A 15143-nucleotide genomic window follows, 5' to 3' on the forward strand; every position below is an offset into this window, starting at 1 on the left:
TATTGTCACGTTAATATCAAGTATTTCCATCATTATTTCGTTCCCCCCACCCCCGTCTTAACTCCTCTTGCATTTCTGGGACAAGTATAGTTCTTTAATAATAACTTTTTAAAAATAAAAATTTAGAGTACCCAATTCATTTTTTCCAATTGAGGGGCAATTTAGCGTGGCCAATCCACCAAGCCTGCACATCTTTTGGGTTGGGGGGGGCGAAACCCACGGGGAGAATGTGCAAACTCCACACGGACAGTGACCCAGGGCCGGGATCGAACCTGGGACCTCGGCGCCGTGAGGCAGCAGTGCTAGCCACTGCGCCTATGTGCTGCCCACCTTCTTTAATAATAATAATCTTTATTAGTGTCACAAATAGGCTTACATTAACACTGCAATGAAGTTACTGTGAAAATCCCCTAGTCGCCACATTCCGGCGCCTGTTCGGGTACACTGAGGGAGAATTCAGAATGTCCAATTCATCTAACAAGCACGTCTTTCGGGACTTGTGGGAGGAAACCGGAGCACCCGGAGGAAACCCACGCAGACACGGGGAGAACGTGCAGCCTCCGCACAGGCAGTGACCCAAGTCGGGAATTGAACCCGGGACCCTGGCGCTGTGAAGCAGCAGTGCTAACCACTGTGCTATCGTGCCACCCGCAGCCAAGCGGGCATGTCGGTGGTTGGGATTCTACCCAGTTTGCTCAAAAAGAACCGCGACTCTCCTCACCGACCACGTCGTCGGTCTGACAAGTCTCAACCACTAGAAATAAACACTTCTATTTATGCAGCATTTTGTAATGCTTTTAAAACATCTCAAAGAATCACCACGGCAGGATTTTCTGGTCCCTCCCACCCTCTGTGGGATCTTTCCATCCCCGGAAGTTGGTCCCCGCCATGGGGGCCCCTGCAGTGGGACGGCCTCCGGCACGGGCAAACGCGCTGTGTAGGGGCTGGGGCACTCCGGCCCATGAGCTGCTCTTGGAGCCCAGCGTGTTTTGTTATGTGGACAAGTTCACGATCAATATCGCTAAAATGGAACACCAGCAATGACCAGCGAGACTGTAATTTCTCACTGCCTGGGTGAGTGCAGCTCCAAGAACATTCAACAAGCTCGACACCATTGAGAACAAAGCTGCCCGCTGGATTGGCACCCCATCCCCCAACTCTTTGTTTAGGAGTGCTAACCACTGTGGGCAGCACGGTGGCACAGTGGGTTAGCCCTGCTGCCTCACGGTGCCAAGGTCCCAGGTTCGATCCCGGCTCTGGGTCACTGTCCGTGTGGAGTTTGCACATTCTCCCCGTGTTTGCATGGGTCTCCCCCCCACAACCCAAAGATGTGCAGGCTGGGTGGATTGTCCACGCTAAAATGCCCCTTAATTGGAAAAAATGAATTGGGTACTGTAAATTAAAGAAAAAAGGAGAGCTAACTACTGTACCACTGTGTCACCCTCACCATCCACCAACTTAAATATTCACTCCCCTGACTACCAACACACGTTAGCAGCCGTGTGTACCATCTACAGATGCACTGCAGCAATTCACCAAGGCTCCTTAGACAGCACCCTCCAAAGCCATGACCTCTACCAAGGGCACTAGATGAATGGGAACATCCCCACCTGCACGTTCCCCTCTGGGCCACTCACCATCCTGACTTGGAAATATCTCGCCGCTCCTTCACTGTCGCTGGGTCAAAACCCTGGAACTCCCTCCCTAACAGCACAGTGGGTGTACCTACACTACATGGACTGCAGCGGCTAAGAAGGCCGCTGACCACCACCTTGTCGAGGGCAGTTAGCGATGGGCAATAAATGCTGGCCCAGCCGGCTACGCCCACATCCCTTGAAAGAAGAAATTAAAAATTTGTTCTTGCTTCTTTAGGGAGGAATGTTGGCCAGGGCACGAGAATTCCCTGCTCAAGAAATGACAGTTAAATTTCAGTAGAACAGAATGAATACTTTCCCATAAAAAACCCAAGGAACACGATTTCAAATCTCCACCATGCAGCCTTCGAGTTTCAATTCAGATTCAGAAATAAGGAGATGTAATAAACCTGGGGTGGGATTCTCCGACCCCCCGCCGGGTCGGAGAATCGCCGGGGGCTGGCGTGAATCCCGCCCCGGCCGGTTGTCGAATTCTCCAGTGCCGGATATTCGACGGGGGCGGGAATCGCGCCGCGCCGGTTGGCGCCCCCCCCCCCGGCGATTCTCCGGCCCGGATGGGCCGCAGTCCCGCTGCTGGAATGCCTGTCCCACCGGCGTGGATTAAACCACCTCTCTTACTGGCGGGACAAGGCGGCGCGGGCGGGCTCCAGGGTCCTGCAGGGGGGAGTGGGGCGATCTGGCCCGCGATCGGGGCCCACCGATCCGCGGGCGGGCCTGTGCCGTGGGGGAACTCTTTTCCTTCCGCCTTCGCCATGGTCTCCACCATGGCGGAGGCGGAAGAGACCCCCTCCACTGCGCATGCGCGGGGATGCCGTGAGCGTGCACTGACGCTCCCGCGCATGCGCCGCACGGCAAAGTCATTTCCGCGCCAGCTGGCGGGGCACCAAAGGCCTTTCCCGCCAGCTGGCCTAGCCCCTCAAGGTTAGGGCTCGGCAGCTCAAGATGGGGAGGATTCCGCACCTTTGGGGCGGCGCGATGCCGGACTGATTCGCACCGTTTTTGGCGCCGGTCGGCGGACATCGCGCCGTTTGCGGAGAATTCCGCCCCTGATTTCAGTAACCGTGACAGGATCTGTCAGTTTTGATGACAAAAACACACCTGGGACTCCAATACCTTTTAGGGAAACGTTTTAGAGAAGCTTCTGTCCTTATCTGGTCTGGCCTATGTGACCAGAGTTGAACACCAAAATAGTTGACACTAAAGAGCTCTCAAAGTTAGCACTGTTGCTGCACAGCGCCAGTGTCCCAGGTTCGATTCCCGGCTTGGGTCACTCTGTGCGGAGTCTGCCCGTTCTCCCCGTGTCTGCGTGGGTTTCCTCCGTGTGCGCCGGTTTCCTCCCACAAGTCCCGAAAGACATGCCTGTTGGGTAATTTGGACATTCTGAATTCTCCCTCAGTGTACCTGAACAGGCGCTGACTGGGGGCTTTTCACAGTAACTTCATTGCAGTGTTAATGTAAGCCTACTTGTGACAATAAAAATTATTATTATTATAGCATCTGGACGAAGAGGTGTTCTCCCGTTTTTCATTAAAAGAGGAATTTTACCCACCCCACACCTCAGCCTTTCTCCCAATGTTTGTCTTTTGACTAGGAGGCTTCTGTATTCAGTTCTGGTGCACAGTTCCCAGTGTTGTCAGCTTGTTTACTGTTTTGTTCCCTGTGTGGTAGATAACATGTGCTACTCAAACCTTGGTTAGTGATGAGGTCTTCTGAATCTCGATGAAGAAGACTTGAACTCGTCCAGTAGTAACAAAAGGTTTATTGAGTAACTATAACAATAATTGCATGAGTTCTTTACTTTAACTTTGATACTAGTGATAAGGTTAACAAGATCTAACTACGGTAACTATACGTAACTCCACTAGCCATCTGAACTAGTCTGCTATTGCCCTGGTCACAGTGCACCCAAGAGAGAGGGAGAGACACAATGTGGTTGCTATTTATACCCCTGTTGGTGCTGCCCTCTAGTGATCATGTGGTGCTACTGATTACACATTAACCCCTTGTGTACATGCGCATACAGAGATCACTACAGTTATTGAGTGACCTTTCATGTCACCCACTCTTACAAGTCCAGCTCTAGAGAAAAAACCTTTGGTGAAAGCGGACAAGTAAAATGCAGGGCTGGTTAGGACTTCGCTGTAAATGCTCTCATTTCCTTTATGAGTTGTTATACTTACATTGTTGGCACAAACTACTGGCTGTGTCAGTCCAATTAATTTACCCCCTCCCCCCCCCCCAAAAAAAAAATACTCTGGCTGCACAGTTGTATTAGCCTTTCCTGGGAAATGTTTTCTGTTAAGAACCAGGAGTTATGAATTCAATGTCAGTTTTTATAAGTAAACTGGAGCGAGCTATAAAAATAATCAAATTGGCTTCGAACCTCTTGTGGTGTCTGTGTCTGTCTTGTGATGTGTTGCCAGAAACAGCCAACGAAACCACGATGGCTGTGAATAATTTCTCTTCAGGAAACGGTGATGCAGATCTGTGACCCATTCCTTTTGTTAACCGAGACTCCAGCTAAAGGATATTGTGGTGACTGTACAGAGTCAGCCTCTTGTTAAATCATTGCAACTTCCCCTCACTGGCTATTCAGTAGCAACGAATGCCGGGCAGGAATCCATAGTCCCTTTGAAATCTGGATGGGAGCTCCCCAGATGGCTCAGCTGTGCAAACGCACCGCCCAATGTCATTCTGAGTCATGGGGGTCAGGAGGGTGGCAGCTCCAGTCGCTGGGCCCCGCTCAGTGAGTTGATTCCAGCTGCTGTGCATGAAGCGGGTGGGCGTATTCCAATTCATGCTCGCTGTCGAGCTGGACTTGTAAGAGCGGGTGATGTGAAAGGGTACTCAATAACCGAGCTGGCAACACTGGCAACTGCTTGCATTGTGCACAGAACTGAGTGCAAAGGGCTCCTCGTCAAAAAACAAACATTGGGGAAAGGGTTAGGGTCAAATTCCACTTTTAATATTTTAATGTAAATTTAGAGTACCCAATTCATTTTTTCCAAATTAAGGGGCAATTTAGCGCGGCCAATCCACCTAGCCTGCACATCTTTGGGTTGTGGGGGTGAAACCCACGCATACACGGGGAGAATGTGCAAACTCCACACGGACAGTGACCCAGAGCCGGGATTCGAACCCGGGTCCTCAGTGCCGTAGTCCCAGTGCTAACCACTGCACCACCGTGCTGCCCTTCAATTCTTCCAACTTGATGGCATATTTGCTGTTTGCCGTGCTGTCTCCTCTACGCTGACTGGCTGATCACATTACAGAACAGCTCAGTTCGGTGCTCAAAGGCAACGCCATTTCAATTCTCCATCCCATTCGCCGCTTGGCCTCTGACACTGCTTCATTGTAATTCGCAGCAAACTCAAGGAATTCATCTTTCCGTTCGTCACTAATGCAGGCTGACAATACTCACAGTTGAGCTCGATTTAGATCATAATCGCCACTCGCGTTTTCCAGACAGCGGGTGCAGGTAATGCTGCTGTTGACATTCTGGAAACATTTTGTGCTTCTTTACTTGTCCCACCTCTTTTCGCCTTACACCATCATCCTTTTTGTCATTTAATACCTCCCTCCTCCCCTTTTGTGCCTTGACCCCCCCCTCCGCCTGCCCTGCCTTCGGATTTGCATACAAACAGTTGAATTTTTGGGACAGATTTTCCAGTCCCGCCCACACCCTGGGACTGGAAATTCCCACCCGAGTTAAATGTCCCTTATTTACCATCCCTCCCGCGGTGATTCCCGGAGCGGGCGGGGCTGGAAGATTTAGGCCTTTCACCTCTTCCGGCTCTGGGGAAAAATATTGACCCGGAACATTGGGATGAATTTTAATGGGGTCTTCGGAACCCCAACGTCAATCCTCCTCTCTATTTTACTGCACCCACCACTCTGCTCTACCCCCCCCCCTCCATTCCCCCTTCCTTGGGGCTAGTAAAATTCAGGTCAATTTGTCCCCCCCGCCCCCCCCCCCCGCCCCAAGGTAACGGCGACAACGTACATCTGTATAACGTCTTTACCGTAACAAAACCTGTCAAGGTGCCCCACAGGACCATCAGAAGGCAAAGTCTGACACCGAGGAGTGACATGAGCAGTTATTAGGCGAGATGACCAAAGGCCTGGTCAAAGAGGTGGGTTTTAAAGAGCGTTTCAAAGGAGAAAAGTAATGTAGAGAGGCGAAGAGGCTCAGAGAGGCTGAGAGACAGGCAGCAGACTTTTGGATGACCTCAAGCTTACAGGGGGCTGAAGGTGGGAGACCAGCCAGGTATGCTGAACATTTCCAGCAGTTCCGTGTATTTATTTCCAATTTCCAGTGTTTCGCTTTTGCCTTCATTACAAAGGCACTAATAATTAATAAACATAATTGCAAATACACATTCATTGAACTGCTATGCTGAGGAAACGTAGGTCTGTCCTGATGACTAGACACGATAAATATCAAAGGACCAACCTTAAATGACCCAATGATAAGAAACTGTGACTCACAATTACTTCATCGCTATAGTAACATTTCAAGCATTTGCACATCTCCACTTACAGATGCATTTGGTATGTTGCAAAGATACTGCTGCCTGCGAAACAGAACAACACATGAATCTGATATTTAAAGAACCCACTGTGCTATAATCATTAACGTTAAGATTGGAAAAGACTTGGCCCGTCTGTGCCCCCAGAGAAACATTACAGGAAATAGGCGACCGGTGTGACATGATACATCAGTTACTAGCTGGGGCCAACTTTCCTTTCTATTCCTTCTTGGGATGTAAGCATTACTGGTGAAGCCAATATTTATTGGCCATTCCTAATTGCCCTTGAGAAGGTGGCGTTGAGCTGTTTTCTTGAACCCCTGCTATCCACAGTGCTGTTAGGGGACGAGTTTCAGGATTTTGACCCAGCCACAGTGAAGGAACGGCTGATATATTTACAGGCCAGGGTGGTGAGTGGCTTCCCATGTGTCTGCTGTCGTTGGCCTTCAGGATGGTCGTGGTCACGGGTTGGGAAGATGCTTTTGAAAGAGCCTTGGTGTTGCTGCAGTGCATCTTGTCGATGGTACACACGCCACAGTGTGACAGTGGTGGGGAGAGTGAATGTTTATGGTGGTGGATGAGGTGCCAGTCACGTGGGCTGCTTTGTCCTGGATGGCATCAGGTTTCTTGAGTGTTGTTGGAGCTCCACTGATCTGGACAATTGGGGTTTGTTGCGGTTTGTTGGAACTGATAGGCTTTTCATTCCTTGCATTTCACATGTTCCTCACCAGAGTGCCTCATCGTGTCTCTCAGAAATGTTTCTATGCATTTTCTTTTAAAACGCATTTTATTCAAACTTGTATCAAAGTAGGTTACAGCAAATAAACACCCCGGGAAACATTCTTCACAACAATCAACTATACAGTTTGTACCGATTTTCCTCCTTTTTCACCCCCCCTACCCCCCTCCCCATCACCCCCACGATGAACAGCTCCTCAAACATGGTCACAAACATCCCCCACCTTTCCTCAAACTCCCCTGCTGAGCCCCTTAACTCATACTTTATCTTCTCTAACCGCAGGAAGTTGTACAGACACGGGGAAAGAGCACCCTACTTAAGCCCACAACTCCACCCTATCCCCGTAACCCAGTAACCCCACCTAATCGTTTTGGGTACTAAGGGCAATTTATCACGGTCAATCCATCTAATCTGCGCATCTTTGGACTGCGGGAGGAAACCGGAGCAGCCGGAGGAAACCCACGCAGACGCGGGGAGAACGTGCAGACTCCGCACAGACGGTGACCCAAGCCGGGAATCGAACCCGGGACCCTGGAGCTGTGAAGCAGCAGTGCTAACCACTGTGCTACCGTGCTGCCCAAAGATGTGCAGGTCAGGTAGATTAGCCGTGATCAATGCTTAGGGTCACGTTGATAGGACGGGGGAGTGTACCTAGGTAGCTCTTTCAGAGGGCTGGTGCCGACTCGATGGGCCAAATGGCCTCCTTCTACACTCCAGGGATTCCAGGGATTCTTGTATGTGCCTGTTGTTGTGTAGACAAATGCAGCCATTCTGCACAAAATGAGATCCCACAAACAACAATAAGGTGAATGAGCATTGTGTTTTGGGGTGGGTGTGTTATTATAAACTGAGCACACAATTAGATATTGGGTGAAGTGATTAAAAGCATGATCATATGGGGCTATTTTGGGGACTTCTTAATGGAGGAGGGAGGGGCAAAGAGGCAGGGAGGGAGGTCCAGAGCTTATCACCGACGAAGCTGAAGGCGCAGCCACCATTGATAGAGCAATGAAAATCAACGCAGGGACTGCTGCCAGACTTGGAGAAGTGCAGAGCTCTCGAACGTTCAAGGGAGGTTACGGAGATAGAGAAAGGGTAAGGACATGGAGGGATTTGAAAACAACAAAATGATAAATGGTCTTAGTATTCCCTCCAGTGCCTCTCTGTTCATTGCAACAAATCAAAGAGAAAGATCTGAATACCAAAATTCGAGTTTTTTGCCAATTCTGAAAGTGTTGCACAAACATCAGCTTCCATGTCCATTCCAGGCCATTTCTGAAATGACATTGTGCCAAGGTCCAGCACCAGCTTCTGCAATTTATTTTTGAAAGAGTTATTTGAGAATATTTTCTGAAAACCCTATGGGTTTTAAATTGTTTCCTCCTCATCGTGAATAGTTAAATCTCAGGCTTTTGGGACCCTAGTCATTTGCTGACTCAATGCCTTTTGACACGTCCTTTGCTTCATCAGGATTTTGTTATCAAAGTTATCGAGGCCATCCAAAGAGCCTCAGAACTCAAAAAAGCATTTAACCACAACGGGATCATTAGCACCAAGGATTCCATTTCCTGGGTTAGACTGAGAGCCACTTTTAAAATCAGACCAGGGTTAGCCTTCTCCAAAATGTTTCTGCTTCTCAATTCTGTTCCGCCCTTCGGGAGCTGACACGGTAGCACAGTGGTTAGCACTGTTGCTTCACAGCACCGGGGACCCGGGTTCGATTCCCGGCTTGGGTCACTGTCTGTGCGGAGTCTGCGCGTTCTCCCCGTGTGTGCGTGGGTTTCCTCCGGGTGCTCCGGTTTCCTCCCACAAGTCCCGAAAGACGTGCTGTTAGGTAATTTGGACATTCTGAAATCTCCCTCTGTGCACCTGAACAGGCGCCGGAGTGTGGGGACTAGGGGCTTTTCACAGTAACTTCACTGCAGTGTTAATGTAAACCTACTTGTGACAATAATAAAGGCTATTATTATTAAACAGAAATTAACCCCTGTGCTCTCTACTAAAATAGCCTTTCAAAATCAGGTTACAATGCTTCACAGGGACACGTTTGACTTTCTTGTGTGAGTGAATTTAGAAGGGAATCGAGGGCTGGGGGCATTGTCTAAAAATTGGATCCAGACCCTTCAGGAATCAAAGGCAGGCCCCTGCGGAATCTAGAACTCTAGAAGAAAAACAGAAAATGCTGTCAATGCTCAGCAGGCTGGACGCTATCTGTGGAGAGAAAAGACAGAGTTTATGGCTGGGATTTTGTGCTCCTGGGAGGTACGGGGTTGTTGTGTGTGTGTGTGGAGTTGGGGGGGGGGGGTCTCAATGTGCAAGTGGGGGGGGGGGGGGGGGAGTAGCTCTTTCTTTAACACAGGTGGACGCCCTTTAAAAATGCCGCTCCGATCTCGGAATTCCTGACCCTGCCACCTTTTTCCAGCCCCCGCCCCCCAGTGTGATGGTGTGGGCCATGCCTACTTTGTTTTGCATGGCATGCCAGATTACCTGCTGAGAAAATCCGACTGTGCAGCTGCCGGTTTAGTATTCCATGCAAAGCTCAGTTACGCCTCATTCATTAAGGCATAAGGCTTTCTATTTTTTTTTTTTACAGAGAGGATGCTATGTAATAACAATACCATGTTTGACTGGTCCTGTATTCATTAGAGTTGAGAAGGATGAGAGGAGACCTGATTGAAACATAAAATTCTAACACGGCTGGACAGACTAGATGCAGGGAGGATGTTTTCCCCTGGGTGGGGAATCTAGAACAGGGGACACAGTCTCAGGATACGGGGTAGACCACATGGGACTGAAATGAGGAGACATTTCTTCCCTTCGAGGGTGGTGAAGCTGTGATGTTCTCTAACACAGAAGGCCGTGGAGACCAAGTCACTGAATGTATTCAAGAAAGGGATCGATACTTTTTAAGATTTTAATGGCATCAAGTGGTACGGGGAGAAAGCGGGAATATGGCTTTGAGATTTGACGGTCACATTGAATGGTGGAGCAGGCTCGAATGGCCCACTCCTGCTCCTAGTTTCTATGTAAAAAGTTGAAGTCTGATTTCTGTGCTAATTGTATCTGCAAAGGTCTGCATCGTTTGATTGCAGCCAGAGATGTGGGACTCCATATTTTCTTGACATCCTCTCCACATCTGCCCCCATTTAAAATGGATTCAAATTACATTTTCACGCAGCGGGAGAACCTTATTTGTCTTTACTAATGGCCATGATCAAACCTGGTTCACTGTATCCCTGAGGATTAGGTGCTGAGCAAAGAATCAGGGCCCAGCCATCGTTTCCTGCCGGTTTCCTGAAAAGCGTCCCACGGAAAGATTTTTAAAAAGACAAGCTGAGGACCAGGTGACCAATGAGCATCATTTGTACTCATATTTCCTGGTTCTCAAGAATCACATTTGGCTGGGAAGGCTAACTCTGTTTTCCTCTCCACAGATGCTGCCAGACCGACTGGGCATTTCTAGCATTTTCTGATTTTATTTCAGATTTCCAGCATCCTTACATTTTCCAAGTCTTGTTCTGTATTAAAATCAGGGAAACAGCACGAGCACGAAAGACTTGCATTTACATAGCGCCACCAGCTCTTTCCTGTCAATAAAGCGCTTTGGTCTATCTGGAGCAGTGTTTTTCAAACTTTTTTTCCGGGGACCCATTTTTACCAACCGGCCGACCTTCGGGACCCAACCCGGCCGACCTTCGGGACCCAACCCGGCCGACCTTCGGGACCCAACCCGGCCGACCTTTGCGACCCAACCCGGCCGACCTTCGGGACCCAACCCGGCCGACCTTCGGGACCCAACCCGGCCGACCTTTGCGACCCAACCCGGCCGACCTTTGCGACCCAACCCGGCCGACCTTCGGGACCCAACCCGGCCGACCTTTGTGACCCAACCCGGCCGACCTTTGCGACCCACGGCGGCCGACCTTCACAACCCACGCCGGCCACCTTCGCGACCCATGGCGGCCGACCTTCGCGACCCACGCCGGCCACCTTTGCGACCCACCATTTTCTCTTACCTTGTTTGTTGCTGACAAAAATGGAGGAAATGGTTTTGGGTCCCTTTGGCCCCAATAGTCCCTTTGGTCCCCCCGAACTTGAACAAAAAATGCTGCGACTGTATAGAAACAAATGCGGCCACACTGCTCATGCGTGCCCGATCGTCGACGCGCGTGCACATAGTTTTACGCATGCACACTGATGCTCGGGCACGCATGCGCAGTGCGGCCAAATTTGTTTTCATCTGTTCCTGGCCATTTAGAAGGCCGCTCGTAGCCGGCATTATTTAAAGCCAGTTGCTGCGGCTGTTGCGCGCGGATTTGCGCAATTGGGAGTGCCACGAATGACGGCTCCGTGACCCTCCCGACACCCGCCCGTGACCCACTCGCGGGTCGCGCCCCCGAGTTTGACAATGCCTGATCTAGAGGACACTTGTTTAAATTCCTATTTCAGGCCTATCTCGCTTTGTCTGAATACAGCCTGGCTTCAGAAATAGAAGGCAATGAATTGAGATACATGTCAGGGGACCAATGTGACCCTGTTTGGAGGCTGCTGGAATCCAGCAATCATCCTCTAAGACAATATTTTCCTTGTAATTAATGCCACTGGCTCACTGGCCTCTCTGAGCTAGGGGTCAAAATTCCACAGGGACAAATGCAGCCTATTCGTATTCATGAATAACATAAACATTAATTAACTCTCCGAAACTGAGAAAAACATACAAAGTACTAAGACATGGAGCATTATGTTTCTGATGTCGCCTGAACTGGGGAGCAATGAGTAAAGTGGAATTAGGCACAGAGGTTTATTCTAGACACAAAGGAACTCAATTTTAAAGTAAGCTGCTGTGAGATTAGAAATGTAACGATATCGTATTGTAAAGTTAATATTGGCCATCAGATTACTTAATTAAGATATCAACAGGTTGACAAAGGAAGTTGCTAGATCAACACTGGAAATCAGATTGCCTAGGCGTACATGTTAAAGTTTATTTACATGGAATATACATTGATACACTTCTACACAACTGATATAAATGTGATCTGCACCGTCAAATAAAATATTACACTAAAGGTTGAGGTTACAACAAACACATTAAGAGGAATTTGAAGTGTTTTACCAAGAGGTGGATGTACGGTCCGTGGATCCTGCGGTCACCTTCATTTCTGGCCCTTCTCGCCCCCAACTTTGCCCCCCTCCCTCCCGACCGCACCTAACCTCACCCCACAGAACGCAAAGGTGGAAGGCACAAAAATGCACAAATTGATCACTGCTTAACTGTTTTGGTGCTTTTTCAGTTTCAAAAACACGCCTGTATGAATAATTGCCGAATTGAAATCCAAGAATCTTGCCAAGTTGACGTTAAGATAGTCAATATTCCGATGTGCGGGTCTTGAGGCGAGCAAAGATGGAATTTGCTGATAAGCAAGGGGATGGCAGTACATGCCGAAGACATCACTGAAGCAGAGACAGTGCGGGATAGATTGAGCCAGTGCAATGCAGGAGCAACTACTCCAATCAACAAGATGCAGACACTACCATTCAGTATATTTCACAGAGTATCAACCACTTTCAAAAACAAGCGATAACTTCCTTAATTCCTCTCACAAAATCAAAGAAGTTATTGACATGAATTCACGTGAGCAGAGTTTCCAGTGTGTCCAATATGAGTGGCAGGATTCCATTCTTTGTCCTAAAGAGTTTCTGAAGGTCAGTGTTGGAAGCGATAGTGGGTCGAACTATCAGCATGTTTGTGGATGAAGCGTGTACGGTTGTTTGGGTTTTTCTTATGTTGGTTTAGTGTAACATCTGTTGTGAATAATGTAGGCTTGGTTATAAAATTTATTGTAAATGGAAAATTTTAATTAAAATATATTTTTTAAAAAGAACTATCTGCATGTGACCATTATCGGACCAGCAATGGTCCATTTTGAAACACAGAATTTAAACAAGAGAATATGGAAGAGGGACAGATTTTTAAAAATTGTCTTGCTTCATTCTTTGTTGGCATGACAATTTAGATTGCTTTACAAAATCATCAATTACATTGTTGTAGGTAAAATCTTGTAAAGACTCACTTTTAATCGTCAGTATTGGTGAACTTGTCAAATGTTGCTGACACATCGAACTTTGCAAATAATTTTAAGCTCTTTTCCATACTGAAAAAGACCATTCACCGAAAGCATTTGTGACAGGTATCGTTAAAAATATTTTTAGAATGGTTTCCACATTTGGAAAGGTTGCCTGCAAACCATCATGTGCAAGTCTGGACAAATCAGCTGGTGATCTCAAAGCATAGAGCTCATCTATATCGATGAAATTAATGATATGTTTCACTTCATCTTCAAAAACATTTGTGTCTATGTCCTCCTGGTAGAATTACCTTAATTTCTTACTGCATAGAACATAGAATTTACAGAGGCTTTTAGCATTCTCGTCCAAACTTCTGTCAAAACGCACGCAAAATAAATCAACAATTTTCTTCAGAGATTCACTTCTACTCTGTAATTGCAGCATTATTGTGTCACATAACACGGTGATCTTCTCTTTCCCTTTTAAAGTGATTTGATTGTCTCTAGTTACATAGAAAAAAAACTTTCTGCATCTTGTACGCTTCTCATCATTAGAGGGATGTATATTCATCATTAATGTTAGTGTCTCTGCCGCTGTGCAGCCATTTTGAACTTCCATTACAAAATTCTTAACTGAAACTCACAATTGTGCAGCATTCAATAAAGTTGAATCAACATTTTGCAGTGGTTTGTGACATCGTTAATTCTTTGACAGAAGAATAAAAACAGATATATCGCACTTTTCACACTTTTCTGCTAAGGATTTTGCTTCAGCTGTCACACGCCGCTTTTCTGAATTTGTTGTCTAATAAGGCATCTTCCAAGTAGACCGCCTGGTCTCACAAATTCTTTTGACTGTCAAATTCCATTTGCTACTCCAAAAATGCTAGAAATTAGGGATACATTGGAAAAGAAACAAGAATCTGGGCAGAATGTTCATTTTTATGGACTGAACTCTGCCAGCTCAGGAAATAGGCAAACTCTCCCAACGCTGGAAATCCACTTTCATTTTGGTGAGCAAGCTCGTATGATTTGTTCTATGAAAAGTTGCAAGAGATCGCGTCATGTTCACACCTGATTTGTGACAACCAGCACCAAGTATATAATAATAATCTTTTTTGTCACAAGTAGGCTCACATTAACACTGCAATGAAGTTACTGTGAAACTCCCCCAGTCGCCACACTCTGGCGCCTGTTCGGGTACATGGAGCGAGAATTCAGAATGTCCAATTCACCTAACAAGCACGTCTTTCAGGACTTGTGGGAGGAAACCGGAGCACCCGGAGGAAACCCACGCAGACACAAGGAGAACGTGCAGACTCCGCAAAGACAGTGACTCAGCCGGGAATCGAACCTGGGACCCTGGCGCTGTGAAGCAACAGTGCTAACCACTGTGCTACCATGCCTCCCTATGAAACAGCAAAGCTCTTGGGGGGGATTTGTTTGGCACTAGAGTTAATTGGGAAACACTCACTTTTATTCATATTCAACTTATAGACAGAGAACGAGCCAAAGGTGCTGAAAATATTCATTATTAACACGGGCATCAAGGTTAGTGATATATAATAGGAGGTCAACAGCATGGAAGGACACAATGTGCTCCACACCAACTCGAAGTATACCCTCTAGCAGCATGGATGACTTTAAGGTTATTGACAGAGTTGCTATCGCCAGGGCAAAGAACAGTGGGGACAGAGGACACCCTTGACCCCTGGATAAGGGGAAATATTCTGAGCGTAGAGAGTTAATGTGCTACACATCCAGAGAGACGGCAACTTCGGGGACGGTCAAGGCAGGTGGGGAAAGTATAATGTCAAGAAGACAACGTACATTTGAGGAGAATTGGCGTCCCTTTACAAAGCCAGTTTGGTCATCAGATGTTATGCCAGGGAGACATGGCTCCAAGCGGCTCCTTAACTAACAGCATTATGTCTGCCTTCAGAAGAGAGGTTACTTTGTTTTACTAATAACACCTAAACATATAGATATAGATTTGCAGAAATCCTTGTCAGATAATAGGGTTGTGTCAAATCTCCATGGAGGCCGACCATTCGCTTTGGACGTAAGAGCCAGGTCAAGGGACTGGGCGCATGATCTGAGATAACTATGGCAGAATTGTGGGGAGAAGAGCTCTGTCCCAAAAAAATAGTCG

At 47.6% G+C, this 15143-nt stretch overlaps 1 long non-coding RNA gene across 1 annotated transcript in view; it reads right to left on the bottom strand.

Moving 5' to 3' along the window:
* Positions 1-4219, bottom strand: part of LOC140392571 (uncharacterized) — a 40968-nt gene extending 36749 nt beyond the window's left edge. The window contains exon 1 of the long non-coding RNA XR_011935389.1: positions 4039-4219. This is a non-coding gene — a long non-coding RNA (uncharacterized lncRNA). The remainder of the gene's footprint in view (positions 1-4038) is intronic.
* Between the last annotated feature and the right edge of the window lie 10924 nt (positions 4220-15143).

The sequence above is a fragment of the Scyliorhinus torazame genome, chromosome 16 (genome assembly GCF_047496885.1).
Source record: "Scyliorhinus torazame isolate Kashiwa2021f chromosome 16, sScyTor2.1, whole genome shotgun sequence".
Taxonomy (NCBI): Eukaryota; Metazoa; Chordata; class Chondrichthyes; order Carcharhiniformes; family Scyliorhinidae; genus Scyliorhinus; species Scyliorhinus torazame.